This window comes from Dromaius novaehollandiae, chromosome 2, assembly GCF_036370855.1.
Source record: "Dromaius novaehollandiae isolate bDroNov1 chromosome 2, bDroNov1.hap1, whole genome shotgun sequence".
Taxonomy (NCBI): Eukaryota; Metazoa; Chordata; class Aves; order Casuariiformes; family Dromaiidae; genus Dromaius; species Dromaius novaehollandiae.
This window is the reverse complement of record NC_088099.1, coordinates 7,911,058-7,934,855: the sequence shown is the minus strand read 5'-3', so window position 1 is coordinate 7,934,855 and position 23,798 is coordinate 7,911,058. Positions and strand designations below refer to the sequence as shown.

The 23,798-nt window shown below is 48.1% G+C and overlaps 1 protein-coding gene and 1 long non-coding RNA gene across 8 annotated transcripts in view; one reads left to right on the top strand and one right to left on the bottom strand.

The window, feature by feature from the left end:
• PRKAG2 (protein kinase AMP-activated non-catalytic subunit gamma 2) overlaps positions 1–23,798 on the top strand; it is a 228,254-nt gene that overhangs the window by 123,090 nt on the left and 81,366 nt on the right. The gene's annotated exons all lie outside the window — the stretch shown is intronic.
• Positions 12,391–23,798, bottom strand: part of LOC112981361 (uncharacterized) — a 39,460-nt gene continuing 28,052 nt past the window's right edge. Inside the window, exons 3-4 of one of the 4 annotated variants that reach the window (XR_010387530.1) lie at positions 16,822–21,964; positions 12,391–13,807 (exon numbers count right to left, since the gene is read on the bottom strand). This is a non-coding gene — a long non-coding RNA (uncharacterized LOC112981361). Of the gene's footprint in view, positions 13,808–15,010; positions 21,965–23,798 lie in introns of those variants that run through there. The other 3 variants (XR_010387529.1, XR_010387531.1, XR_003258690.2) reach the window with 3 other exon arrangements.

Genomic DNA, 23,798 nt, shown 5'->3' with positions numbered 1-23,798 from the left:
GTTAGCACTGACAGTGTTGCACCATTTAAGAGCACACTGTGTCAGTGTTTCCTTGGATTTGTTTGGAGCCTTCCACCTGCTAGTTTCATCTGATGCTCCCGTGGTCTTACTCTGGAGTACCCAGCTAACAGTTGTCCCCTGTCTCCCTCCTCCATCCTACTCCTGGTTTTACAGACCTCTGCCACATCCTTTCCCTACACTCGTCTTTCCTAAGCTGAAGAGCTGTAGTCTGTGTACTTCTTCTGTATCTTCAGTCAACCTTATCACCCCTTTCTGCATCTTTTCTAGTTATACTGTGTCTCTTTCAGGCGATCTCAGTCTGCACCTTTGTATTATGAAGCCATCTTTTAGCCATAAGTGACTGGTTAGACAGGACCAGGCCACCACGGATGCCACCCTGGGGACTGACCAGGAGGAGATGTCCCAGGAGCAGATACCTTTCTTTTGCGGCTCATCCACTTACCTATGCGCACTGTCCTCTCTTCACCAGACCTCTCCGGTGTGTAACCAAAAGTCTTCTGTCAGCCACCCAAGTAACTGCGTACCTGAAAAGAAATGCATTTGGACTTTGCAGTGTAGTTTTCTCCTATACTGATTTCAAGGACTGGGTACATTTACAAGGTGGGCCATTTATACAAGGGGAAACACATTTCTTGGCCCTCTGATAGGAAAGCAGCTTTGTAAGAACTGTAATTAGGATAGTCAAGGATAGTTCACTGTCTAAGAGATGGGAGAATGTAAACCTGAAAAATATTATGACTGTGATTTATTTATCTGGAAGACTTAGCTCAATAGCTGGAAAATATTTTGCTAGGAAAGGGCAGAGATCAAACTATCAACACAAGTTCAACTATGCACACAAGAGCCTGTAGTAAAATAATTCCCTGGAAAGTGAAGTTGTGTATTTATTAAGTATTTCCTTGGCTTGTGTCTAACTATCTAATCAGTCTTTGTACATGTCAGCAGCACATCCATAATAAGAAAGTGCTGTGTGGATTGTGTGAACTGGAATTAGAGATGTGATAATCAGCTAAACCGTTGGAGACAATGTAAAGGCTGCCTGGCATTTCTCTAGCTGAAGAAAAAAACCTTATATGTGCAAATGAGTTGCTGGTTTTTTTCCTAGTGTATTCTAAACGTGGATAAATCACTGTCAGGGCAGTGCTTCCCCGAGAGCCTGCCAGTTCACACTGGAGTGCCTCAGTGCCTGGTTAGACCTGCCCCAATATATACTGGTGACAGCTTGTGCTATATTCAGTTAGTACGTGAGGTTATGTGGCATATATAGGCATATAGATGTACATAGGGCAAGGAAAAGATTGCTGATGTGTAGGTAGGCGCTGTGGTCCCCAGCCAGAATGAAGGGCAACTGAGACCATAACTGGGATTAGAAAGCCTGTTTTTTATTCTTACCTAGTGTCACGGTTCCTCAGTTTTCCCATCTGTAAAATTCTGGTAAAACGGATCGATCCCATCAAGATGTTGTGAAGGTAACTACAGAGGGATCGTGTCGCTTCTAATGTCCTAAATTGTTATTGATTCCTGGAGTAATCAGTCTATCGGCCAGTTACTCTCCCTCCAGCCAAGTTCAGGGCTTTTTGTCTAAATCCTCCTGAATTCTTGTTGTCCCACATTTGGATTGGCATCACAGCTGCCGAGGTGGAAGGAGAGACTGAAAGCAAAAGCCTGATGTTGCACAGGGAAGGTGTGGGGTGCTGACTGGATAAAAGCAGGGTCAAAAGTGATGAGCACGACGAGTTCAGCAAAATCTGATCCTAAGTTGAATCACAGCCCTGTATGGCTCCCGGGCTTCTGCCTGTGGGAGGAGAAGGGCATGGGTAAGCAAGCAGGGTGTTGAAGATCGTACTTCGTTCCCCTTTTTTGGTCCCTGCCCATACGTACAGTGCCCCTTTTTGCTACAGCAAGAAAACGAGGCAGAAATGGGAGACACTTGAAATGCAGAGCTTGTTCACTTTAAAGGGTTTTGTGATAAGAGCTGTCCTGAAATACACCCGAGTGGGGATATAGCTTATCAAAACTCTTCTTTAGCATAAGTAGTTTTAAGCAGTGCCTGTAAATAATTGCCTCCATTTGTAAAATGATGTTGCTCTATAGGTTAAGAGCATGCTGCTCCCGAAAGCTATCTGTCAGCCAGACGGAGCTGGTGGAAGTTCAGCATGTTTTACATGTAAACTGTGGTTGGGTGACTCTACCTAGAGATAGATTACATGCCAGGTCACCTGCAGTGGAGCAGACTTCTGTCCCCCATGACATGACTCAATGTGTAGACCCTCCTGCCTTGAAACTCTGGACATTTAAGTTCTCAGCACTACAACTTGAGGGAGGGAGATGGAAAAAAATCCTATATGCAGCCCTAAAGGCACATGGGACATTTCTGTAGCCCTCTTTGCGTTTCTAAAATTCAGGCCGGTTGTCCCAGGCCAAGCCCGCCTGCTGCTGACACTGTACCAAAGGCTGTGGTTAAATGGCAAGTGTCCGGGTTCGTCCAAGCTAAACGGGCATCTTGAAGACAAGGAAATAAGAAGGGAGCTTACATGCCTGCAAACAGAGCGCAATTTAAGAGACAGTTTGAAGAGCACATAGTTAAGACATGAGGGCGCGATGTTCACTGGTATACTGGAAACAGGAACTCACATGGAAACCTTGGCTTCATTCCATTATCTAGCTGTAAGAGGAATGTTTCAGGACAAGAAGAAGATGCGGGGAAGCTGATTATGTTCTTTGCAATAATATTCTTCATCAAAGACACTGAGGCGATGCCTTCTTTTTAAACAGAAATATGAGATGACAGAGGTGGTAATGCACTTACGAAGGAACAAGCCCCAGCTCTGCGCTGTTTACACTGGCATTTTGAAGGATTTAAGGATGAAATAGCTGCACTGTATTAAAATGCACTATTTTGGAGGAAAGTGCCATGACGGAGCAGACTGTTTTCCTCCTTCCCTCAGTCTTCGAGGCCTCTTTTGAATGTTCAGAAACGAGCTGACAAAGGAAATCTGACTGATGTGATTTTAAAATCCCTTATGAGAGGCTGTTTGGGAAAATGAGCTGTTACGAGAATGAAAATTATTGCAGCAGATGAAACTCCGGGTTGTCTTTGCTGCACTGGTAGCTTGAGCTTCACCCCAGCTGACTCCTACTCACACGCAGGAGTTTCGCACTTTGATCGGGAGATGCTTTAAACCCGAGCTCCGTGCTCAGCTGGGGGTGGGTTGCTGCTGACACTCCAGCTACTGACAGTGATGATGCAGCTAAGTCACCGGGGTGCTGCCGATTAAGTCAGTTGGGGTATTTTTTTTTCTCATTCACAGGGAAGAAGTCAAATATAGTCATTTCTGGCCATCAGTAGCAGTGAAGACAGCCCCTAAGAGATAGGGCAAGCAGCACAAGATAATCCATGTTCAGTAGGGTCAGAGGATAACAAGGGGATGCCGTGGGGGACTGCACCAGGACTGGTGTTAATAGTAGGGCTGGTTGAAAAAGATTAATAGGATATACGTGGAATATTTTTTGTGTTACTTTACCCCAAACAAATATTTTAATTTCGGTTCTAAAAAGACTTTGTGATCCATCCTCCATACCTGCCGTGATGTGCCATGGTCTGCTTAAAGAGGGAAGCAGTGAGCCGTAAGAGGTGCTGTGGGTGCCTTAGGTGGTGGTGTCTGGCTAGGGAGCTCCACCAATCTGGCAGAAAAGGGCCTGAGGCAGGTAAGCGACACACGCTCTTTTTCCAGTGAAAAATAAGACATTCCCGATATAGGGGAACTCCTCAGTGTTGATCAGCAGCTGAGAAAATGCTGAGTATTTCTGCCCATGCTAATTTTTAGAAGATAGAAGAAGCAAACTCCTTAGAGGCATGAGATAAACAGTGCAGTTGCCTTGCATATTAGTGGCTCCTGGGCAAAACGTTTTGCATGTGAAGGGTCAGCTCCTAGGCTCCAGTACATAAATGCAAATCCATTGCAGAGCTGCACCCAGTGGATTTACATTTGCTCCCTTACTGTTGGGCTCTTCTTCTCTAAATGTCTCTTGAGACCCTCTTCCAGGATATTGTGTCAGCATATGTATTTTTGCTCACTTTGGAAAAACTGGAACATCTGGATGTCTTAGATTCCTACCCAAAGGCTTTGCTGTGTGTCGTGCTGTCGGCTGTATAGGTGTCTCCACAAGACGCTACTGAAAATGGATATTTTTGAGCACTAATGCCTTATATGCTGTCCTCGTGCCAGTTTAAGGAGCTCAACAAAGAGACTGGCGAGCCTGATGTCCTCCAAGGCCACGTAGTCTAAGGGCTGCTTCTGTCAGTGCCTTGTATGGGCTCCATGAGGGATGTGAAACCCCTGAAAGGTTGCTGGTGGCTGGGCTGGTGGCTCACAGCAGCTTCCACCAGCTGCCCATGCAAGGTCCTGCAAAAAAGCAGGGCAGAGGAACTGGCGGTGTCACCCCCTCGCCTTTTTTTAGGCTATTTCATTTTTCATATTGCTGTTAAACCCTCGTCAACAGTAGCTATGAACGTTACATGTATTTTTGCTCGTCTGTTCAGGAACAGATTTTGAACGCTGTAGTGGAAGAACAGAGCAATTGCGGTCTACAAGAAAGATAAAGCAGAAAAATACTGACGCCTCCCTTGAAACGAGGGGGGATCTCTGACTCCCAGATGAGCTCGCACGATCTTGTCCTCTCTCAGCTGCTGGGTGGGGAAGGCCGCCCCTACGGCAGCAACCGCTGCTGCTCCCCGGCAGAGAGCTTTGCCCTGGGAGGAAAGCTTCAGCGGAAAGCTCAGCGGTCCCCTGCGCTGTACGGACGTGATTTCGCTGCGTCTGCCCTGTCCCTGACAGACAGGCGTACGGTCTGGCCTTGGCCCAGCAGGGCTAACCTTGAGAAAATCGTCTCATCAGCAGGGAGGTGATAAAGTGTCGTCGCATCTCTGGCCGTACAGAGACTGTTTCACAACCCGGTTGAGAGAAGCGTGGCAGGATTTCACAATTAAGGGGACATAAAGGCCATTTCTGTAATGGTCTCAAATCTTCCAGGGAATTTTTGTGGGGTTTTTTTCTTTACCCCGCTTTAAAGCTTTCCCTCTCTCTGACTCTGCATAAGCAAAAAGGAGAAATAACAGGAGTACACTGGGGAGGCAAGCAGAAAGTCCTGCTAGATGTCCTGTTGCTCTGTGCTAGTTCTGGTTATATGGGGAGGGAGAGGTGTTAGTAATAGCGGAAGAGTTTCAGACAGAATGGTTTTTATGGGAACTGTGTCCCTTTAAATACGATACTGTATTTTGTGTTTGGGAAAACCAAACAGACACATGGGATAATCTGTAATTTCCCCAGCGATGGCAGACGTTGCTCAACACAAGGAGAGAAAACCAGCGTGTTTCAATTCACTTAGGTGGCCCGCTCAGAGGAAACCTGATGGATCGTGTCAGCGTGTCTGTCTCTGACACTGTATAATTACATCTGGCCACCGTGTAGCTGTGCAGAGTAGGCGTTAATCTCGTTAAATCAGGTAACGCTGTGGCAGGGAGCTTCCAGGCAGCCACCTGCATAAATACCCCAGGGTGCTGGCAGACCTGGGAAACGGCACCCGCGCACTTGCCAGCTCTGGGCTGCGGTACAGACACGCTCTTTGGTGCAGTCAGCAGGTTGTTTGCCCAGACCGTGTTTTGTTAGGAGGTTAAAAAGGATGTTCAAGCAAGTATGTTGCTGAAGTACGGATGATGAGGCTTTCCGTGTCAGATCTGGGCGTTGATGTATATATTGCTTAGAACAAGAGAGAGGGAAATGACAGTTTTAGGTTTTGTTCCTTGATCAGAGCTTGCTGCGTGTTCTTGGACAGATCAGATTAAAAGCAAGCACATTCAGGCGCCTGAAGTTAAATCCCCGCAGAGATGCCAGCACAATTTTTCAATTTAAATTAATGCTATGGATTTGGGTGTCAGGTCTGAGTCTACAGCTTTTTCCTTAACCTCTCTGTTTACCCAGCTGGCAAAATGCGTGGAAGAAATCCCTCCTGCACAGGAGTCCGGCAAGGCTGCACTCTGGAATAGCGCTAAATCTGCAGAGATCTTCATTTTGCAAGAATCCACTATATTCACCATTGCCACTAATCTTCCCTAATTTAATTTATCTAACTAGTATCATCTCATATACATTAATATAGGATGATGATAAGATTCATTGATCTGAGATGAATATGAGATGTTGCTTGGCATGGACCTTTTAGATCGATGCGTTGTAAGGACTTTGGAAAAGCAGCTGATGTCTGTGCTCTCACGTAAAACTGTGCTGCCTCCGCAGTCCCCTTCAAATTCTGGAATTTTGTCCTGTGTTGGACTGCATGGTTTTATCCCACTTTTTGTGGACTGTTTGTGAAAAGAGAGGGTAACTCCTTTGTAGAAAAGCAGCCTTGTCCCAGGGAATGAGCTGGAAATGCAGTATAAGGTATTTCCGTAGGAGGAGGCGGCTGTGCTGGAGGTCATGGACGTTGTTACCGATGCGGTCACCAAGGGAGAGGAAACCAGGACACGTGGCCTGGAGTCCAAAAATCAAAGGAGTGTTGACGTTTCCAGAAAGAGCAGGTCGTTAGCATGATCGATAATGCAATGTGTCACCAAAGGAAAAAAACAAACAAATCCCCCGCTGCCCTAGAAAACAGGTTACTGGGCCTTTTCGGAAAAGAAGGAGGAACTGTAGTATGCCCGGAATGGAAAAGAGAGGAGCAGAGTCTTTGAAAGGTTTTTTCTTTCCATTTCTGCTGTCTTTCCTCCCTGTGGTTTCAGGCGCCTGGGCTGTGGGCCATACCTGGGGGAGGTCTCACCGTCTGATCAATCTGCAAAGTCCCCGGTGCTCATGAGCTGCAGCAGAGCTTCCTCCATTCCAGTCTTCCATCTCCAGAAACGAGGTTTGCAAGCGGGGCCTTTAGGTTGGTCCCCTTCCTTGCTCCCTTCGGTACACCCAGAGCGTCACTCTCCAGCGCGGTGGAGCGAGCTGGGCCTAGGGAGAAGGTGAGCCGAGCTCTTGCGGTTCCCGAGCGCTAGCGGGAGCCTCCAGCGCGCATGCTGTGCTTCACGCATCGGCTTTCAAGCTCCCAGGGTCTTCCTCCCTCCTCGTGTTCTACCTCGTGCCGTGGCCAGCAGTGAATTGTGCTGACTTCGGAATACAAATAAAATACCTGTGATGAGGCTTTCCTGTTGTCATATGATTTAATCTCAAATAATATACCAGATTAGGCAGAACATCTTAAAAATGTTCTAGAAACGCTGCTTTACCTGGTTAAACAGTGCTGCTCGGTTACTGACACGGCCTTAACTAGTCCAAATCACCGTAGCTGTGCAGGAGGTCCTGGAGGTAGACCGGACGGTACACCAGCTCGTGACTTGACCTGTTGTACTTTTCACGGAGTTATTCTGCATCCATGTGATATTAAAGCTGTAAGTGAATATAGGCTTTGATTGTATTAAAAATCACAGAGGGATCTCTGGGTTTGGTGTTTCCAATATCATAAAGGCTTCCTCCTGTGAATAACTCGCTGAGAGACTGACTATTCCTAGCAGTAAGCGTTTCTATCAGCTCTAAGGGTTTATATTTCGTTTTGCATAAACTCTGTCACACTGACAGGATAGAGAGCAGAGCGTCTGCTCTACTCGCTTTATGGAATTTGACCATTAAGGCAGGGTAGTATTGAAATAGAGGCACGATTTACAGATGAGTCACTGACAGAGGTGGCATTCGGCAGAGGGACTTCAGGGCAGAAATGTGTGACTATTTTTTACTCCATCAGGAACCTTAGTACTGGATTTGGAGATGGTAGAGGTGCAGCTAGGGGAGCAGACATCAAATGGGCTAAGTCTGGAGGGAGTCATATGTACCTTGAAGGGGCTGACAGGTAATATTCACCTGACCTACGCAAGCTGATGTGCGTTTGGTGGCAGCGAGCGTCTGGGAGGGAAAAGCAAGTGAGGAAAGGGGCTGTGCTACAGTCGAGAAGCTCCCTGTCCTGGCCGGGGCGGGGGGGGGGGGGGGGGGGAGAATTTTCTGAAATCTCGTTTGCTTTGAATTGCTATTACACTTATATCCCACATAAAACCAAACAGGAGCTGGATTTACATCCCTGCTTGCAAAGCATCAAACTGTCCATCACTTCTTAACATCTCCACTGCTTAAAACTGGCAGAGTTATTTTAATCATCTTTATTCGACCTTGTTGAAAACTCATAGTGCATCAGTCTTGCAGGCTGGCTTGCAAGTTTTGGGCAAGCTGAATTTGTGGTATTGTTTGGTGTGTCTCACCATTTCAACAGGAAGAGTGTGACAGTTATCTTCGTGGAGATGTTTCACAACCACCAACCTGTCTCAAAGTGGTCTCACAAGCAGCTTTGCTTGATGTCCATTAGGGTTTTTTTGACAGCCGCTTAGATCTAGGAGTACGTGATTGGTCTTGGTCTGGATCGCCGTAAGGTGTAGACCAGGTTGTCCATAGGATGTCTGGAGGGAGCCCAGCGGAGGATCCGGCACAGGGCGTAGAGCGAGGAGTGTACAATCAGGTTTAACCTCAGGGTGCTTCACTTGGGCTTGCTCCAAGCCCAGGTGTCCCCGTGCTGTTGAAAGGCACCATGTTTCGGCAGCTCGGGGAAGGCTGCCAGGTCCCGCGGCTGGACAAGCGGACGTGCCCTTGGACTTGCCTCTGACACGTTCAGAGACCTTTAGCTGATGTTTGAAATCATCTCTGTTTTAAAAAGAGAGGGATTGCGACGTGCAGGTGTCAGTCTCAGGCTGCAGGAGTGCTTTCGGTTAACGAACTGGCATCCGGGCAAGTTTGGGCATGGTGTGAGTGTCCGGTAGCCCTTTCCCTACCGTACACAAATACTCTTCACACCGGCTGCTGGAACCGTAATCACGTCTTCTCATTTTCGACATTATTGGTGCATAAATGCTTGTGTTTCCACTGAGGGGGTTGTTGTTGTTGTTTTTAATATTGTAGCCACTAAATCTGCCTTTCTACCTCAGTTTCTTTAAAGCACCTTACAGAACACTGGAGAGAGTGTTTTATTTATTTATTTGTATTCTTGGACATGGCTTTGTACTGAAAGCCTTTCCCCCAAATTTACTCTTCTAAGACTCAGCACAGGACATCTGAAGGGTGTTCAGTCTGGGTTTTCTACCTGTGACGATTGCAGATTTGGGCTCTAAAAAGTTAAGTTATCGTGATTTTTCTCCCTAATTTGCCTATGCATATGTGTATACACATACCAGTACACTCAGGTACAGGCAGCTCAAAGCTGGCCTGCAAGTCTGGCAATTAATCAAGTGTCACAGCCAAATAAAAATAGTAGGTCAGAAATCACCCCTGGGTGGTAGGTGAGAAAAGTCCCTGGCATTTATAGATGAGAAAGTGGAAACAGAGGAATCGGCGTATTTGCTTGAGCAGCTTGTCTCCGCTTTAATTTCCTTCCTTTTTATCACCCGTACCATTACTGAAATGAAACACTTACTGCTCTTTGTGACCAGTGGCTCTGTGACCAGAAGTCCTAAGTACTTACTGCTTTTGTGATCGTGGTATGCACCAAGTAAGGCAGATTCTCACTTCAGAAACAGGGGCAAATCAAGAGTAAGAAGGTTTTTCTTCTTTATATCTGCATAACTGAGAAAAGGAATTGAAGGCTATTAATGAATTTTAATTACCAAGACTGAGTTTTATTGCAGCTTATTCAATATGTAGTCTCTCGTGTCCACAGCTTCTGGAATCGTGTGATTTTATAAAACCTTCCATTTTCATTAAAATTTTTTTTTCTTGTAATTTTATAAGCCTTTCTGGTTGCAGAGAAAAATTTGGAAGGCTTTATGTCTCACAAAGGAAAAGGCAAATTAAAACCCTGACACTTAAGATTTTAAATATTGTGATACTTTGAGGGTTTAGCTGATGATTTTTTTGACACTTAAAACTAGTATTCCTAATGAATATGCTAATGCAAATGTTGTGTTTGCTACAGTAGGACCATATGCATTAAAACAGATGTATAATTACAATGTAATTTTGTTAGTTCATCCCCAAATTTTCACCTGGGACATATCAATGCAAAATCAATCATTTCAAGCAGAACTTAGCGTCATTTTCAGAGCTGCATTATATTGAATTAACACGCACGGCTGTTGAACAGGGGCATTGGCTCAGTTTGGAAATCACGGCAAATCCCCACCGTCAGCTTGAGCGCAACAGCTGTAAAGAGATTTTTAGGCCTGACCACAGAAGCAGAGAGAGATCGCAGTGTCCTCAAGCAGAAAGGATGAGGTCTACGTTACAGGCAAGTCCTAAAAATCCCCTGGGGGTAGGAGTAGAGCCGAGGGAAATGAAAATAGCTTAGGCTCCATGCTTTATGTCTGAAATGTGTATGTTTTACAGATGCTAATGTAAGGAAGAAAGGTTTCGTGACATTTAAGCACAATTCAGTCCATCTGTTTCTGCCGGTATGGCAGACCTGTGCGCTGCAGCCTCGTGCTGGCGTGGGGGAACGGGAGAGGCAGGCTGCCGCGAGGGATCGGGGGGATCGGGGGGAGAATTTCATTATCCAAGTGGGATGAAATAGGTGGAAGATGGAAAGCAGAGCAGATCCGAACGCTCCCTAAAGGGAGAAGGCTTGTCTCCAGGAGAAACAAACCCAAACACAACTAGCCGCGTTGCAGGCTGGGGACGGCCGGAGCGTTACCGGTATGACGAGCATGTGCTTTCTGCCTTGAATTTCTGTGTCACGTTCTGCGTTACGTGCTCTGTGCAAGCTGGCCTCTCCCGAAGCCAACTATTCGAGCAGGACTGATCGGCCGGGGGTGGAGGGGGCTGATGAGCAGCCCGAGTGCGACGGAGGGCAGCTGAGTCAACGGCAGAGGCTGCTGCCAGGCGCCAGCCGGGACGGGGCAGCTTCGCATTCCCACTTGGTGCGGTGGGAGCCCGGCCAGCGCCGGCTGCCCAGCACGAGCCTTGAATTAATGCATGCCTCTGCCCAGGACCGGGGTGTGCTGACGACATTGCTGGGCCTCTCTGGAAAGGGAGGTGGTTGACTGCCTTGTGCTTTCTGCCCCCTCTTTGAAAACCGACTTTTAACCATTGAGGGTATAAATCAGGGTTTGATAAACCCAGCTGTGTGCGTTGCTATTTTTGCCTACCTCCTATTATAGATTGTGCTTTACATATTTGATGGAGATGATGCAATAAGTTTGAGAACATGTTGCTCAAGGGATGGATTGCACCAGGGCTCTCAGGGGAAGGAGAGACGCTGCTCTGGTTGAGTCCGACGGGAGCTAATTTATGCAGAGCCCCCCCACATACTCTGCTGGCGATGCCCTTCCTTTGCTTTGAGCAAAAAAGCAAAAGCCTGACCCAAGCGCACTTCGGCAGGGAGAGCTCTTGGTAGCGCCTGGGCAGCCCACGGTGCTCCTGCGTCCTCCTCCCCGGCAAAACAGGGGAGCAGAAGTGGTGTGAACGTGGGGCGCTGCTGGGAGAGGAGGAGGAGCAGGGGGTGGTCTCTTGGCACCAAGACCTGTAACCCCGCGGGCATAGGGGAGGACACGTTTTCAGCATGATTAGTGCTGTCATATTCCCGAGGGAGTGAAATCCCCAAGGACAGCACCTGGCCCCCAGCAAAATCCCTCTCTCCACTACTGATGTTGTCCAAGACATTTACTTGTTTCATGCTGGTGCAACTGTGTGATTATTTATTTCCAAACTTACTCCTGAATTTGGACTCTTCCCCTCCACAGCATCCTTGCTTAGCGAAAGATAAGGACTGTGAGGAAGGAAAACTCTCTGGGAAGCAAGAGAAAGCCTTCGGCTAACGATTTCAGACCTGCCTGAAGGTCTCTGGGAGAGCCCAGAGCCGAGCTGAGGAGGGATGAAGGGCCTGCGGAGGGCTGTAAATGATCCAAGGCATTTCCTGCACTCTCAGCTTCATGCATGTCCCTGTCAGATAGTTTCCTTGTTTTCGGCTCACATTTCTCTTGTCTCAGTTTAGTTTAATTTAGATAAATCCCCTGCGTCAATCAAACCAAACGGCTCCGAGCGCGCGCGAGAAAAGCCGACAGCTCCTTAGGGAAGGGGAGGAGGAGAGGAAGGAGATCGAGGGAAAGGACCAAGCCAGTTTTCCTTGATCACACTGTGGCACGTGACTGGGAATCACAGGGTCCCCGGTCGTGTGTCCCCCCGCCAGCAGCAGCCATCCACATGTCTGTCACACTCTGACACTGGATCTGCAGCAGCAGTTGCTTCAGCCCGCTGCTGGCACGTATTTATCATCTGTGGTGTCGAAAGCAAAGCCAGAGCAAAATGTCATTAAAAAAAAAATCCAGCTCTAGACATCAGCAAGCAGAAGTTGGAAAAGATATAGCGACGTGAATGAAAACAGGGTTTTTTTTGTTTTGGTTTGGTTTTTAACACAAGATTTGGGCTGTTTGCTTTTGGCCGACTTCAGGTTTCAGATCAGGAGAACGATACAAAATAGTTATTAATGTGCCCTGTCCCCCCTGCACCGCGCGGACCTGCTTCTCCCCGGGGTCTCGCGCGCTGCCCTAGCACGCAGGGGTGCGGCGGCCGGGAGCCGTGGAGGAGCGGGGTCGCCCGTCGGCACCGCCGTGCCCCGGTAATGACGCAGTTACATAAGGACATCCTGCCGGGGATCCTGTTCCTAACGGCACGCGGCCGAGGGGCTAGCGCAGACTGCGCCGTGTTTGCCTTGGCGGCGTTGCTGGCTCACCCCGCTCCGGTCCGTGTCCCTTCTGCTTCCCCAGCGCTCGCCTCCTCCGGCGGCCAGCTGTGCCCGAGCCCCTCTTTTCGGGCCTGATTATTTTCATTCACACTAAATCGTTTTGATTCGCCGTCAGAGCTTTTTAATTTCCTCGCGGGTTTTGTTTACCGAGATGAAGCGAAGCACGCGGAGCACAGGGAGGAGCACGAGCAGTCAGCGTTTTGGTGAAACTCCCCCCCGGCGCCTGAACTCTCAACCTTCCTGCTTGGCCCCGCCGGCGGGACGGGTATGCCGAGCTCCCCCCTCTTCTCGGTTTAAATCTGCTGCCGCTTTTGCTGCTGCCACGGTTAAGTGGAAGTTGGAGCCTTCTGGACTCTGAAGTGTCAAGCCTAGCGGGGAGATGGCTTTGAGCCAAACTCTGGAGCTTTCTGGGGTGGGAGAGGTTGGCACAACCTGCACTTCGGTGTGGGGCCAACCTCTCCTTTTGCATCATCAGGACGGACCGGGTGAAGGCAGGTGCTGTCAGACGTCCCGCACTTGGCTGCGCGCGCGGTGTGAATACCGCCCGGCTCGCGGCCAGCCATGTGATGGCCTGGAGTTCTCAGCTGGCCTGGGCTGACCTTCAGCTTGTGCCACCAAGGCCCAACACAGCCAAGCTGTGCATGCTGGTCCTGTTCAAGTTCGGCTTCAAGATGATGCTTCATGTTCAATTCTGCATCAAGGAAAAAGTGGCTGTCTGAACTTCTGTGGCTTCAAGTTTCATTTGATTAGCCAGAAGCAAGAAAGCCATTGACAAAGAAAGATAGCTAAACCTAACTTCAGATGTCTCCTGCCCCTGTGCCAGAACTCCCCCTGAACGAACCAGTTCAGTTACTTGCTCCTGTTTGACTCCAGAAGCCATTTTCCTCTTTCCTTGTCTCCCGTGCTCTCTGCAGGAGGGATGTTTCCCCGGGTCATTGAAGCTGCTAGAAGGATGTTGCTGGGATGGAGAGCAGGAGCGACTGCTGGTGAATTACGGCTCTCCAGTGCTCATTTCATGTCTTCAACTAGATAGACCCTAAAAAAACCAAAATTCTTTCTTTTATTAACATGCACCACTTCAGCTGCATCAGTAGCAGCATTTGTAGGAGCTCTGCTATGGGTTCAAAGGCATTAGCGTGAGAAGGGACTACTGCAATGACCTTGTCTGACCTCATGCATAACACAAACCCTAAAAGAAATGTCTCCATCAAACCCAGTACAGCATCTATTAGAAAAAACATAAAGATTTCAAGTGACAGAGAATCCATCCTACTTTGGTAAGATGTTTCGATCACTTTTACTGTTAAAAATGTCTGCTAAATACCAGCTATCTTCTACCAAGCAATGATTAAACTGCTTTTGCAGTAATGAAACTTGAGAAGCTTAAATCTGTTTAATGGATACAATAGTTAAAAAATAAAAAAATAAAAAAACCTCTTGGGGCCACTGCTTTACAGCCTGATCAAACCAGGGATGCAAATGAACTGCTGGAGTTCGCTGTTGTGACAAGGGTCTACAAGGATAAATCTTATGGAGACGTGGAAGGCCACGAGCACTGCTCAGTGATCTCCTGTCCTCTCTTGCCAAGCTGCAAGGAGAATATTACAGAAGTTTTTCTGCTGTTCTTTGCAGTCGGTCTGAAAGCTCTCGGTTTGGTAGGAGTTAAAGAGCGTGTGTTTATGCTGTCTCTGCAGTGTCATCTTCTATTTTTCTGGAGGTGTCAGGAACATAATCAGCTGTCAGGAAAATTAGAGGCTCGGAGAAGCAAAGGAGGTGTTTTGCTTGGCAAGCACAGTCTCCTCGTCTTCTCTGAATCTGGCCAGGAAGGACTAGACAGCAGCCCTGTTCTCAAGCGGTTTTTGCAAGCCTGGCCCAGCTAATGAACCAGCAGCAGCTCTTTAAAGCCAGCTGGTCTTTTAACATCTAAATGACTCTTTTGTGTTGAGCAGCAGCTGATGACCCTCAGTATCAAATACTGTTTAGCCAATGCTCGATAAATTGGGGGTAATACAAAGCAGTTTATTACTTGCAGAAGTGCCTGACAAGTTGTCACAGTCTGTTTGCGGAGGCAGATTGGATCTAAACGGCTTTCCAAGGGGGAGCCCTGGTTACCCCGGGGCCGTGCTGGGCTTATGACAGCCTCGTCCCAAGCTGCCCGTACTTCGAGGAACACGGAGGAACGGCTTGTGGCACTGCCTTGCCTTAATGACCAAAAACAAGCAGCTTTCCAGTGCAATAGTTACTTGGTAAAAGGAGAAAACAGCTCATGGTTTATTTTCAGAAATGAGGTCAAAACAGTGCAGCTGGGGAGGGAAGTGCCTGGCGCAGTGGGGCGGTAATGAGATACAAAGCCTTTCCCAGCTAGGTTAAATCCAGCTTCAGTCAGCAGTGACTGAAGTCTCTTATCATTTGACAGTTGTTCGCTGCAGCCTTTGCAGCGCCGGCTTTGCCGGGTGCTATCGGAGTCAGTGCTTGCGTAACGGGTGCCCTGCGCAGCTGCGCGTGGCCGGGGCGGCCGCAAGCGCCTGGTGCCCGCGGGCAGCATAGCCGGGAAGTGCCTGCTCCGCTCGGCCCGCAAAGACGTCTCCCTGGGTGCTCTCCCTGGGTGCTCGCTGCCCTTGGCACTTAAAACATTTCAGGCTGACTGTATTTTCCCCCTGCTTTAAAGCTCTGAACGTGTCGGTGTTTCCAGCTGCGCCGTGGGGTGGAGGTTGCAGTAATCATCTGCTCCAGGTTGAAGGGCGGTGTTGGAGCGGCTCTGCCAGGGCAATTGCAACGGCCTCACCACTGCTTGGTCTGGTCCTGGCCGGTGGACCCATCCTGCCCTCAATCTCCCCTCCCCTCCTGCCTTCAGGATCCCTCCCTCAGCCCTTCTGTGTCTGCCCCTCTGCACGTGGTCTGCTGAGGTTGAGGCCTTGGATAAATGTGCAGAAGGGTCTTCTGTACGGTTCCTGTCCTTGGCCGTTGTAGTCTTGCGGAAAACAAGATGGTGGATGGTGAGATCACTGCCCACAAGTTGTTCCCTAATGCAGATCCTCTTCTAGGAATTGATGGAGCTTTCTCACTGCCTCATCTCAGGAGGAGAAGCCAAGATCAGGTATTTCAGACCTGCCCATGCTTTTCTTCTCTGGCATGTTAGGCAGTGGGAGCTGTTTCTCCTTTCTCCCCTTGCAGTATATTAACATTCGTATTGTTGACTTTGCATCTGTTATTTCTGAGCTTTCAGATATTGTGTTGTCCTAGTTCAGTCCTCCTGAGTCTGCAGATTGAGACTGTGGCTCTGGGATTTGTGATCCCTGCCCCTCTTTAGAGTGTTAACTTGAATATGAAACGAGGGTGCTTGGAGTGTCAGTGTGAGCTACATGTCCACAGCTGATGCTGGTGGGCAAGGAATGGGACCGAAGTCTCTGGACACTTGATGGAGGGAAGGAAATATGGAGGAAAAAGGAGGGAGACACCTGCAAAAGGAAAAGGACTGGTGTAATAGGGTGGAAAAGACAGAACAAAAAGGGCAAAGAGATCTCTCTAAATAGATCAGATTTCCTCACTGAGTAACACTGAAGTACGGTACTGCACCTCTGCCGTGCAATGTGCAGGTTTAATTTCTGTATAAAAGACTGTTCTGTGTCTCTGTGGTGGCTTTCCACGGCCACCAGTTGAAGCCTGTGGTGGAACGCAAGTGGCATGTTGTTGTAATTGAACAGCTGAGGTGACAAAGAGGATTTGTTTCTCCTCACAGAATGAGTTTGATTCCCTGCCCTAAGTCACCAAATTTGGTGGCTGGTTTGTTGTCCACGTATCTGTGAGCAACTCCCAGTTGTTCTGGGTGGCTTCATTAGACCATTGGCCCAAGACTAGGGTCACGATGGGCTATATTTTAAAGATGAGATTTGACGACTGCTCTTGGAATTAGCAGAAGGAAAACCAGGTCAAAGCCTGATTGTGTTTTTAATGGAATATGTGGCAGAGCAATGGTCCACAACCAGCAGTGTCTTCACCTTACTACTACAGCCTGTGTTTAGTCATCTTCCTTTGGCTACAGCAACCCACCTTCTCCTGCTGCACCATCAGAGGTGGTGAGCCACTCTGCAGCATGCAGTTTTGCTTGGCATAACCTGGCTGACTTGCTTCAGTCTGGCTGAGGACAGGATACAAAGGTGTCAGCCATCGGTTTGGATGCCTGTTGCTGAGTAAGCATCCTCAGCCTGATGGGACCAGGACGCAGAGTCTGCCTGAAGATATAGATGGGGAAACCTGGAACGTCAGTCAGAGACATGCACAGCAATTTGGAATGGCTGGTTTTGTGCACTTTGCCCACTTAGAGTGGGCAGAAGCCTTCTGTGTTGTTCAGAGGTGGATCAAGTGAATTACATGCATGGTACAGGAAGAGAGGATCTGGAAGGGCTCATGCAGGACCATTCTTGGTGCAGGTTGGAAGCTGTTTCCATTGGGACGTTAGAAGAACTAGAAAGATGAGAAGGGGAATCAATGTGAAAAATAGAAGTGCGAAGGTTCAGAGCTTGGTGAGGAGCAGTAAAAGCCAGGGGAACTTAAGGCAGTGTGCAAGAGATGGTATCATGGAGAAGAGTAGGAGTTAGGTGAAGTATTTGTATCAGGAAAGAAATAGGATTTTGAAAAGGGAGAGGAAATTTTAAATTAGGTTATGGGTTGGAGGGAAAGAAAACTTATTTTCTGAATAGAAGGATTTACAAGCCAGAAAATGAAAATATATTTATAGTTTGCGTGGGGAAGCTGGGTACAGGGCAGAGACTGGGTGTGACTGGGTGAGAAGTGGGGACAAGGACTTCTCTGCTGTGCTACCTGCGTAGGGCTTTACCTCTGGCAGGAGGTCATCCCCTGCTCCAGAGAGTCTGCTGTTTAGGTGCTCACTCTCTCGACATGCTGAATACTTTTGCCTTCTACTGTTTTCAGATGCTTTATAGCAGGATGACAGCTCTGAAGAGTAAAACACACCAGGAATGTGACTGCTGTCATGTGCTGGAGGCTTGCTGTAATAGTGACCTGGGATGGGCCGTGGGGTGAAGCCAGGGTTGGATGACAGGGGAGGGGAAGGATTTCCTGGAGAGGAAAATTGCCTGGCCAACCCTGTGGAAAATGTAAGCATACAGTGTTGAAGGGCAGTCGTGCTTGCTGCTGCCAGAAGCTTGCAGCAGGGCTGGGTGTTGAGAGGAGACATCAGCTGCAGCCCGTTGCACAGCCGGGCTGAGGAAACCTTCCTGTGGCCCATTTTTGGGGCTAGTCTTGAAGGAGCTCTAGGCAAGCGCATGAGGAAGGTTTGCAGCCTGTGAGCAGAAGCCGGAATCACAAGGCCATTCTTGTGCCGTGTGGTTGATGCAGAGTTATATCAGAAATGAGTGCAGCTGGTGTAAATGCTTGGCGACACAGGTGTGAAATCAGGCCTGGTCTTGGTGGATCCAATGCCATTGACTTCACTGAAGTTTAATCCCCTCCCACGAGTCAGAATTTTACTTAGGGACAGTAAGGAGAATGATAAGATTGTGGGAAAAGATCATTAGAAGTTTCAGGGGACCTCCAAAATGATAGGATCACTGAATATCCCGGGATGAGTATTGCTCATTCTGCATGACTCATGTCTATCCAGGTAAGTGTTTAAAGTCTCTTCAAGTTTATTTTTACAAAGTAGGGATTCATTTCTGACTGAATTCCTTCTCCCATTAGCATGGGCCAAAGTGTCCATAGCTCTCTTGAGCTTGTGGCACGCTTACTATGTCTATGAATTCCACAGTCATGGCAACACTAGTATCTAAGACGTTGTAGACATACCTGTAGTACACCTATACTTTGGTGGAGGGAAGGAAAGGAGGGAAGCATCTCAGGGTCCCTCCTTGCTCCATCATGAAAGACGTGATATCCCTCCTCTTTAGCCCTATTTCATTGCTGGGTATTGTGACAGTACTTACTTTATTGGTAAGAGCATGAAGAATCGCTGCAAAAAGGCAGGACTTCATTTGGTTTTAATCTTACCCAGCTGCTGTGCTGGAAGAAGAAAGTGATAAGATGGTGACTTTGATTCCTCATATGTGGGAAGCATAGACTTGGCAGTGGGACACAAAGGCTGGAGCTCACCCTCATTTAGCACTTCCCAGCTCGGGACAAAGACGTGGCTGTGCAGCTGCCTTCTCCCCATTTTTCTCCCTTCTACCCTCAACCAGATCCTGGATGCATCCAGCCCTGCTCATAGCAATTGTTAGAAAAATTTAGGCTCTAGTCTTCTGCACACTGCCACTGTACAAAGCGATTCTGCTTTCTCCCGCTCCCCTTCCTGGTGCCCTTGCACTTGTGCTGGGACGAGTGTTTGAACTGGATGAGGAAACTGGTCCAAATTAGCACTAACCAGAAGGACAGAGGTCTGGGATTAGTTTTAATCTAACACCGCTTTGAGATCTAATTGGGAAAGGCAGAAGAAAACCAGTGCTGTGTGAATCATTTCATGGGAAGGAGGGGGTTAGTCTCTGAGCAGCCCAGTGTCTGGAGAAAGCTGTGATCTTAACAGATTGAAAATCTCCAGACCATGCTGTTTACTGCACTAATGTCCAGCTAAAAGCATGATCCAGTACCAATGAAGGTAATGGAAATTATACTACCAAGTGGCATAAGGAGCAGGAGCAGGCCCATAGCAATCTATTTTCAGTCAAACAAGAGCCACGAAGTCATTAGTTATTTCTTCAGAAGGCTTCGGTAGGTGTGCTAGGAAGCACTGCACTGTCTCTGCTGTGCCATATGTGCACAGGAAGATTAATTCCCAGGGTAGCAAGATAAGAATGAGGATGAGACAAGTCTGAGTCAGACAGTGGGGAGAAGAGACACCACAGGCTGAAGCAGTGCTCGGACTCCTGTTGAATTTTGAAAAGAGCTAGAGTGAGGGAGGTGGGGTTTTTTGCTCTTTTAATAAGAGAACGGAGGTTTAGGGAAAAAAAGAATTTCATAAGCAAAGAAATTGCAAAGTCTGGCTTTGTCCTCTGCTTACAGCTTTCCTGAGGGTTTGGAGTACTTTGCAAATATTTAATTACTTGCACCTGAGTGCCCTTGTAGAAAACAAAAGTAAACTGTGCTGAGAGACTTGCAATTCAGCTGTAATGCTGATGCCTTCACTGCAACCTCTAGAGCTGTTTTCTTCACTGTATGGATTAGGAAACTGAGGTTAATATAAATCGGTAAACTAGATAGAGGGTAGGTCCCAAGACCTGAGTGCTGAAGACTTTTGCTCTGGCAGTCTTATAACCTGCTATTCTCGACCTCAGAAAGTGGCAGAGTCTAAACACTTGCCTTTTTGCTGAACAGTAGCGTTGCAGTATGCATTGCCCTGGCACCAGCCCTGGAGCTTTCATGGCTGCGTAGTGAATGGATATCCTCGTGGTCTTTAGACGCATTAATATTCTGTCTCTCAGTTATAGAGAGTAGATGAACTATAAAGATGAAATTACCCACAGTGATTTCAGTGGGACTCTGCAGGCTACCATTCAGATTGTTCTTTTCATTGACGTGGACCTCTAATGACGTATTTGCAAAATGAGGGCTTGTAGGTCTGCATGGGGTATTCCTCTGCTTTTTATATAATAAGGTACCATATAATAAGGTACACAGTTAAAGATAAAGCTCTGATTTAGAGCAAGCAAGGAAGCAGAGTCTGATCCACCTCTTTGCCACAGTTTCACCTTTACTGACTTATGTTTGAAGAGCACATGAGAAATCATAGGAGAAGCAATTAGTCAGAGTGTTCTGCAATCCTCCAAAACAGGTACTTTTAAAAAAAGTTGGTATTTAGTGCAGTGATCAAGTATGAAATCCATATTAAGCATCTGAAGAGGCAAGTAATGACTTCCGAACTTGTGCTCAGCCGTTGAGTATACAACATTCCCCCTGCTTGCTTTCCCCCCTGAATTCCCCTCCTCTTTTCCTTTGCCCGTCAAAGTGTAAACACTTGAGGTCAGGGCCAGTGTGATGTGTTAGGCTTGCGTGCGTGCGGCACGCAGTGGGTGCCGCCAGAAACAAAAAACGAGCAAGGACAATAACGCTGCGGTTTGGGAGCTTGGCCCGAGCAAAGCGTGCGAAGTGCATGGAGCAAGGGGGAGGGTGCCGGGGCAGCAAGCTGTCACGGCAGCCTTTCCTCCCGCGGAGACAGAGCAACGGAGAGACAGACAGCACTGGCAGGGCAGAATTTAGCTCATCTTGAATTAAAAAAAAGCAAAGAGCACCCGCAGATTGGACGGCAGAGGTTAGCGTGGAAAGAGCTGTTGAATGTCAGCTTTAGCAGCCAGACCTAGCTTTGCTAAAATCGAAAACAAACGTTATTTCATTAAAGCCTCTGATGCCGAACACACAGTACTGAGTGAAAGTTTAAATGCCAGGTGGTGTTTTAAGCAAATAAAGTACTCCTGCTGTAGGCACTGTTTCTCACAGAAGCCGGCCAAAACCAGCGCACAGTACAAGCGACCATGTGAATCTCTGCCGTGTGATGCCGTGCTGTGTCCAGCGAACGCGCTGATGCTGGGCTGGGAAGTCAGCAGAGACTTCTTCTCTTCCAGCAGTTATCGTCAGGGTGAGAAGGGCCAGCCAGTGCGTGTGGCTGCTTTGCATGGGCTGACTTACACTCATTAGTCACCTGGCTTGGACCGTGAAAGGAAACTTGGGTTTTGTGCCAAAGTCATGTGTCTTTCCAGAGCAGTCTGAATGAAGAGGAGCGATTGATACTCATTTTAGTGGCTTTTTAGATTTGTGTCAAAGTACTGCACAGTTTTTGTTGTAACTCAGTGGTTTCCCCTGAGGCAGCGACTGGTGAATATTGGATCCTGTTAGGGGCAGTACTGGATTTGTGCACAGCGATAGTCATTTGGAAGGTGGCAGCCCTAAACTCCCATTGCTCTGCTGCCAGTCAGCAGGGTCAGAAAGTTGGCCAAATGATTCAGAGAGCAAAAAACTGGTATTTGCAAGGTGCATGCCGCGTGCTGTCCGTGGGGCAGGGAAGGTAAAGCACTCTCTGCTCACGTGAACCTCTCATGGGGATGCACACCCAAACCTCCTGCTTCTGCTTCCTGCACCACCAGGAAAGGATATTTCTCCATCAGGCCACTACCTTGCAAAATGAAGGAGAAGGAGTAGCAGAAAGTTGGGAGCTGGAAGCCAAACTGGAGTCACTGTCGCAGCAGCACATCTGCCAATGAGAAGTAAAAATCACATAGTGAGTGATGCTCTAGTACAGGATTTCTGATGTGTTTGTTGCTTTAAAAGCAACAAGGTCATAATTTTCTAGATCTCTGGATCCTGCATACTGCTTCCCGCAATGTGCCTGTGGCCCTGGCAGCCCAGGTTCACAGCCCTTAACAGCGGTATCTCTCCCGGCAACCAAAGCTCCCAGGCCTGCTCACATAATCTAACAGAATTTTATCTGCTGAACAAAGGAAAAATGCAAGTCTCTGTTGAAAAGAGGCAACGCCAGAACCAAAGTGAGTGGCAAAACTCATCTAGTTGTGGAGAATATGTGTAACTATTTAGAGCTATATGTGAAAATGCATGGGCTTGAATCCTGGGGTGGGAAGTAAGGAGCCCAGGGCCACCGTGGGGATTTGAACCCCCAAAAGTGCTTCCTGTAGGCTACCGCTGCCTCACCAATGGATATGATCTCCCTGGGGGCCGCAGAGCGGTTGGTGAGTTCTCTGACTCACAGGCTTAAGGTGATGTGAAGAAAATGGCCTATACGGGCAGCCTGCATGGACCTCTGCTGCTCCTTCTCCTCGCCAGCCTCTTCTTCCTCATTTTTGCTTTGGCAAACCCTCTCTCGCCACTTGTTTTCTGGCGTTCATGGTTGTCTGTACATGGCTGTGCCCTGGGATGTCACAATTGCTAAGTAGGAAAAAAAGCGTGTCTCTCTCATTTCAGTTAGACCAAAGCTATGCTTTTCTCTCGCCTATTTAACGGTTCCCATCAGTAGGCCCACTCGCCAGTAAGCACTGGTGATGGGGCACCTCTTCCCTGGGCTGGTTGGCCTGGAACGTGCCGCGCAGCTGGGGAGCAAGAGCCAGAAAAGCCTCCAAGGTGGCAGAGCAGCCAGGGGAAAGCCGCTTGGTTTGGTGGCAGCTCTCTCCTTTGCGTAGCAAGATCCGTCTGCAGGGTGAGAAGAAGGGAGTCTTGACTTGGATCATCGTTTTCCGCCTGCTCTGACAGTTCACAGGTGACATGACACTGGTTGATGACACATGAAGTCACCAAAGGTGCCTAAGTCCAAAATGCAGCTAGCCCAGCACTTTGTCCTTGACGGTGGATAACAGACGGTACCCAGGAACAAGTGCAGGGAGAAAGTATATGCCTCATGCCTTACATGGCTACCATTCTGATTGCATCAGTTTATTGCATAGAGACCTCCTCGTGTTTGCTGTGTAATTAATAATTACTGTTGGAAAGAATAGATGTCAGCCTTGTCTAGTCTCACTCCACTGCTTGAGTAATGTTAACAAAAGAGTCCGTTTGTATGCCTGCCTTTACTGCCTCAAAACTGAATCAACCGATACGTGATAAGCTTGGGAGAAGGGGAGAGTGGAAGCCAGGTGCGGGAGTGTTTCCGTGGTGGGACCAGGGCGTTTCTGCAGGGTACGTCCTGGGGCCGGGAGCCCGTCAGACTGATCCAGCCTGATGCTGCCAAGGTGATGAACGCTTTGGTCTCATGCTCAGAAGCTAGCAGTCTGCTCTGAAACGGCAAAACACCACAAAGGCAAAAGCTTCAAGGGTCTGTGAAGCCCCCTTTGCCTGAAGTTGGAGGCATATCCTGTTCCCGGTTCCTCGATGCTGTGTATTTGAAAAACCGCTCTGTGTAAGGAAATGAAATATTCTTTTAGCTATCTTCTGTAAGCCATGCTGACAAAACCGGTCAGTCTTTCCAGATTTGCAAGCACACTTCTCAAATGTAAGATATTGGGGAAGGGGGAAGATCAGGAGTGCGGCAGGAATCGGCAGTGTTGCGTGACACCAGACACCAGACCCTTTGAAGGATA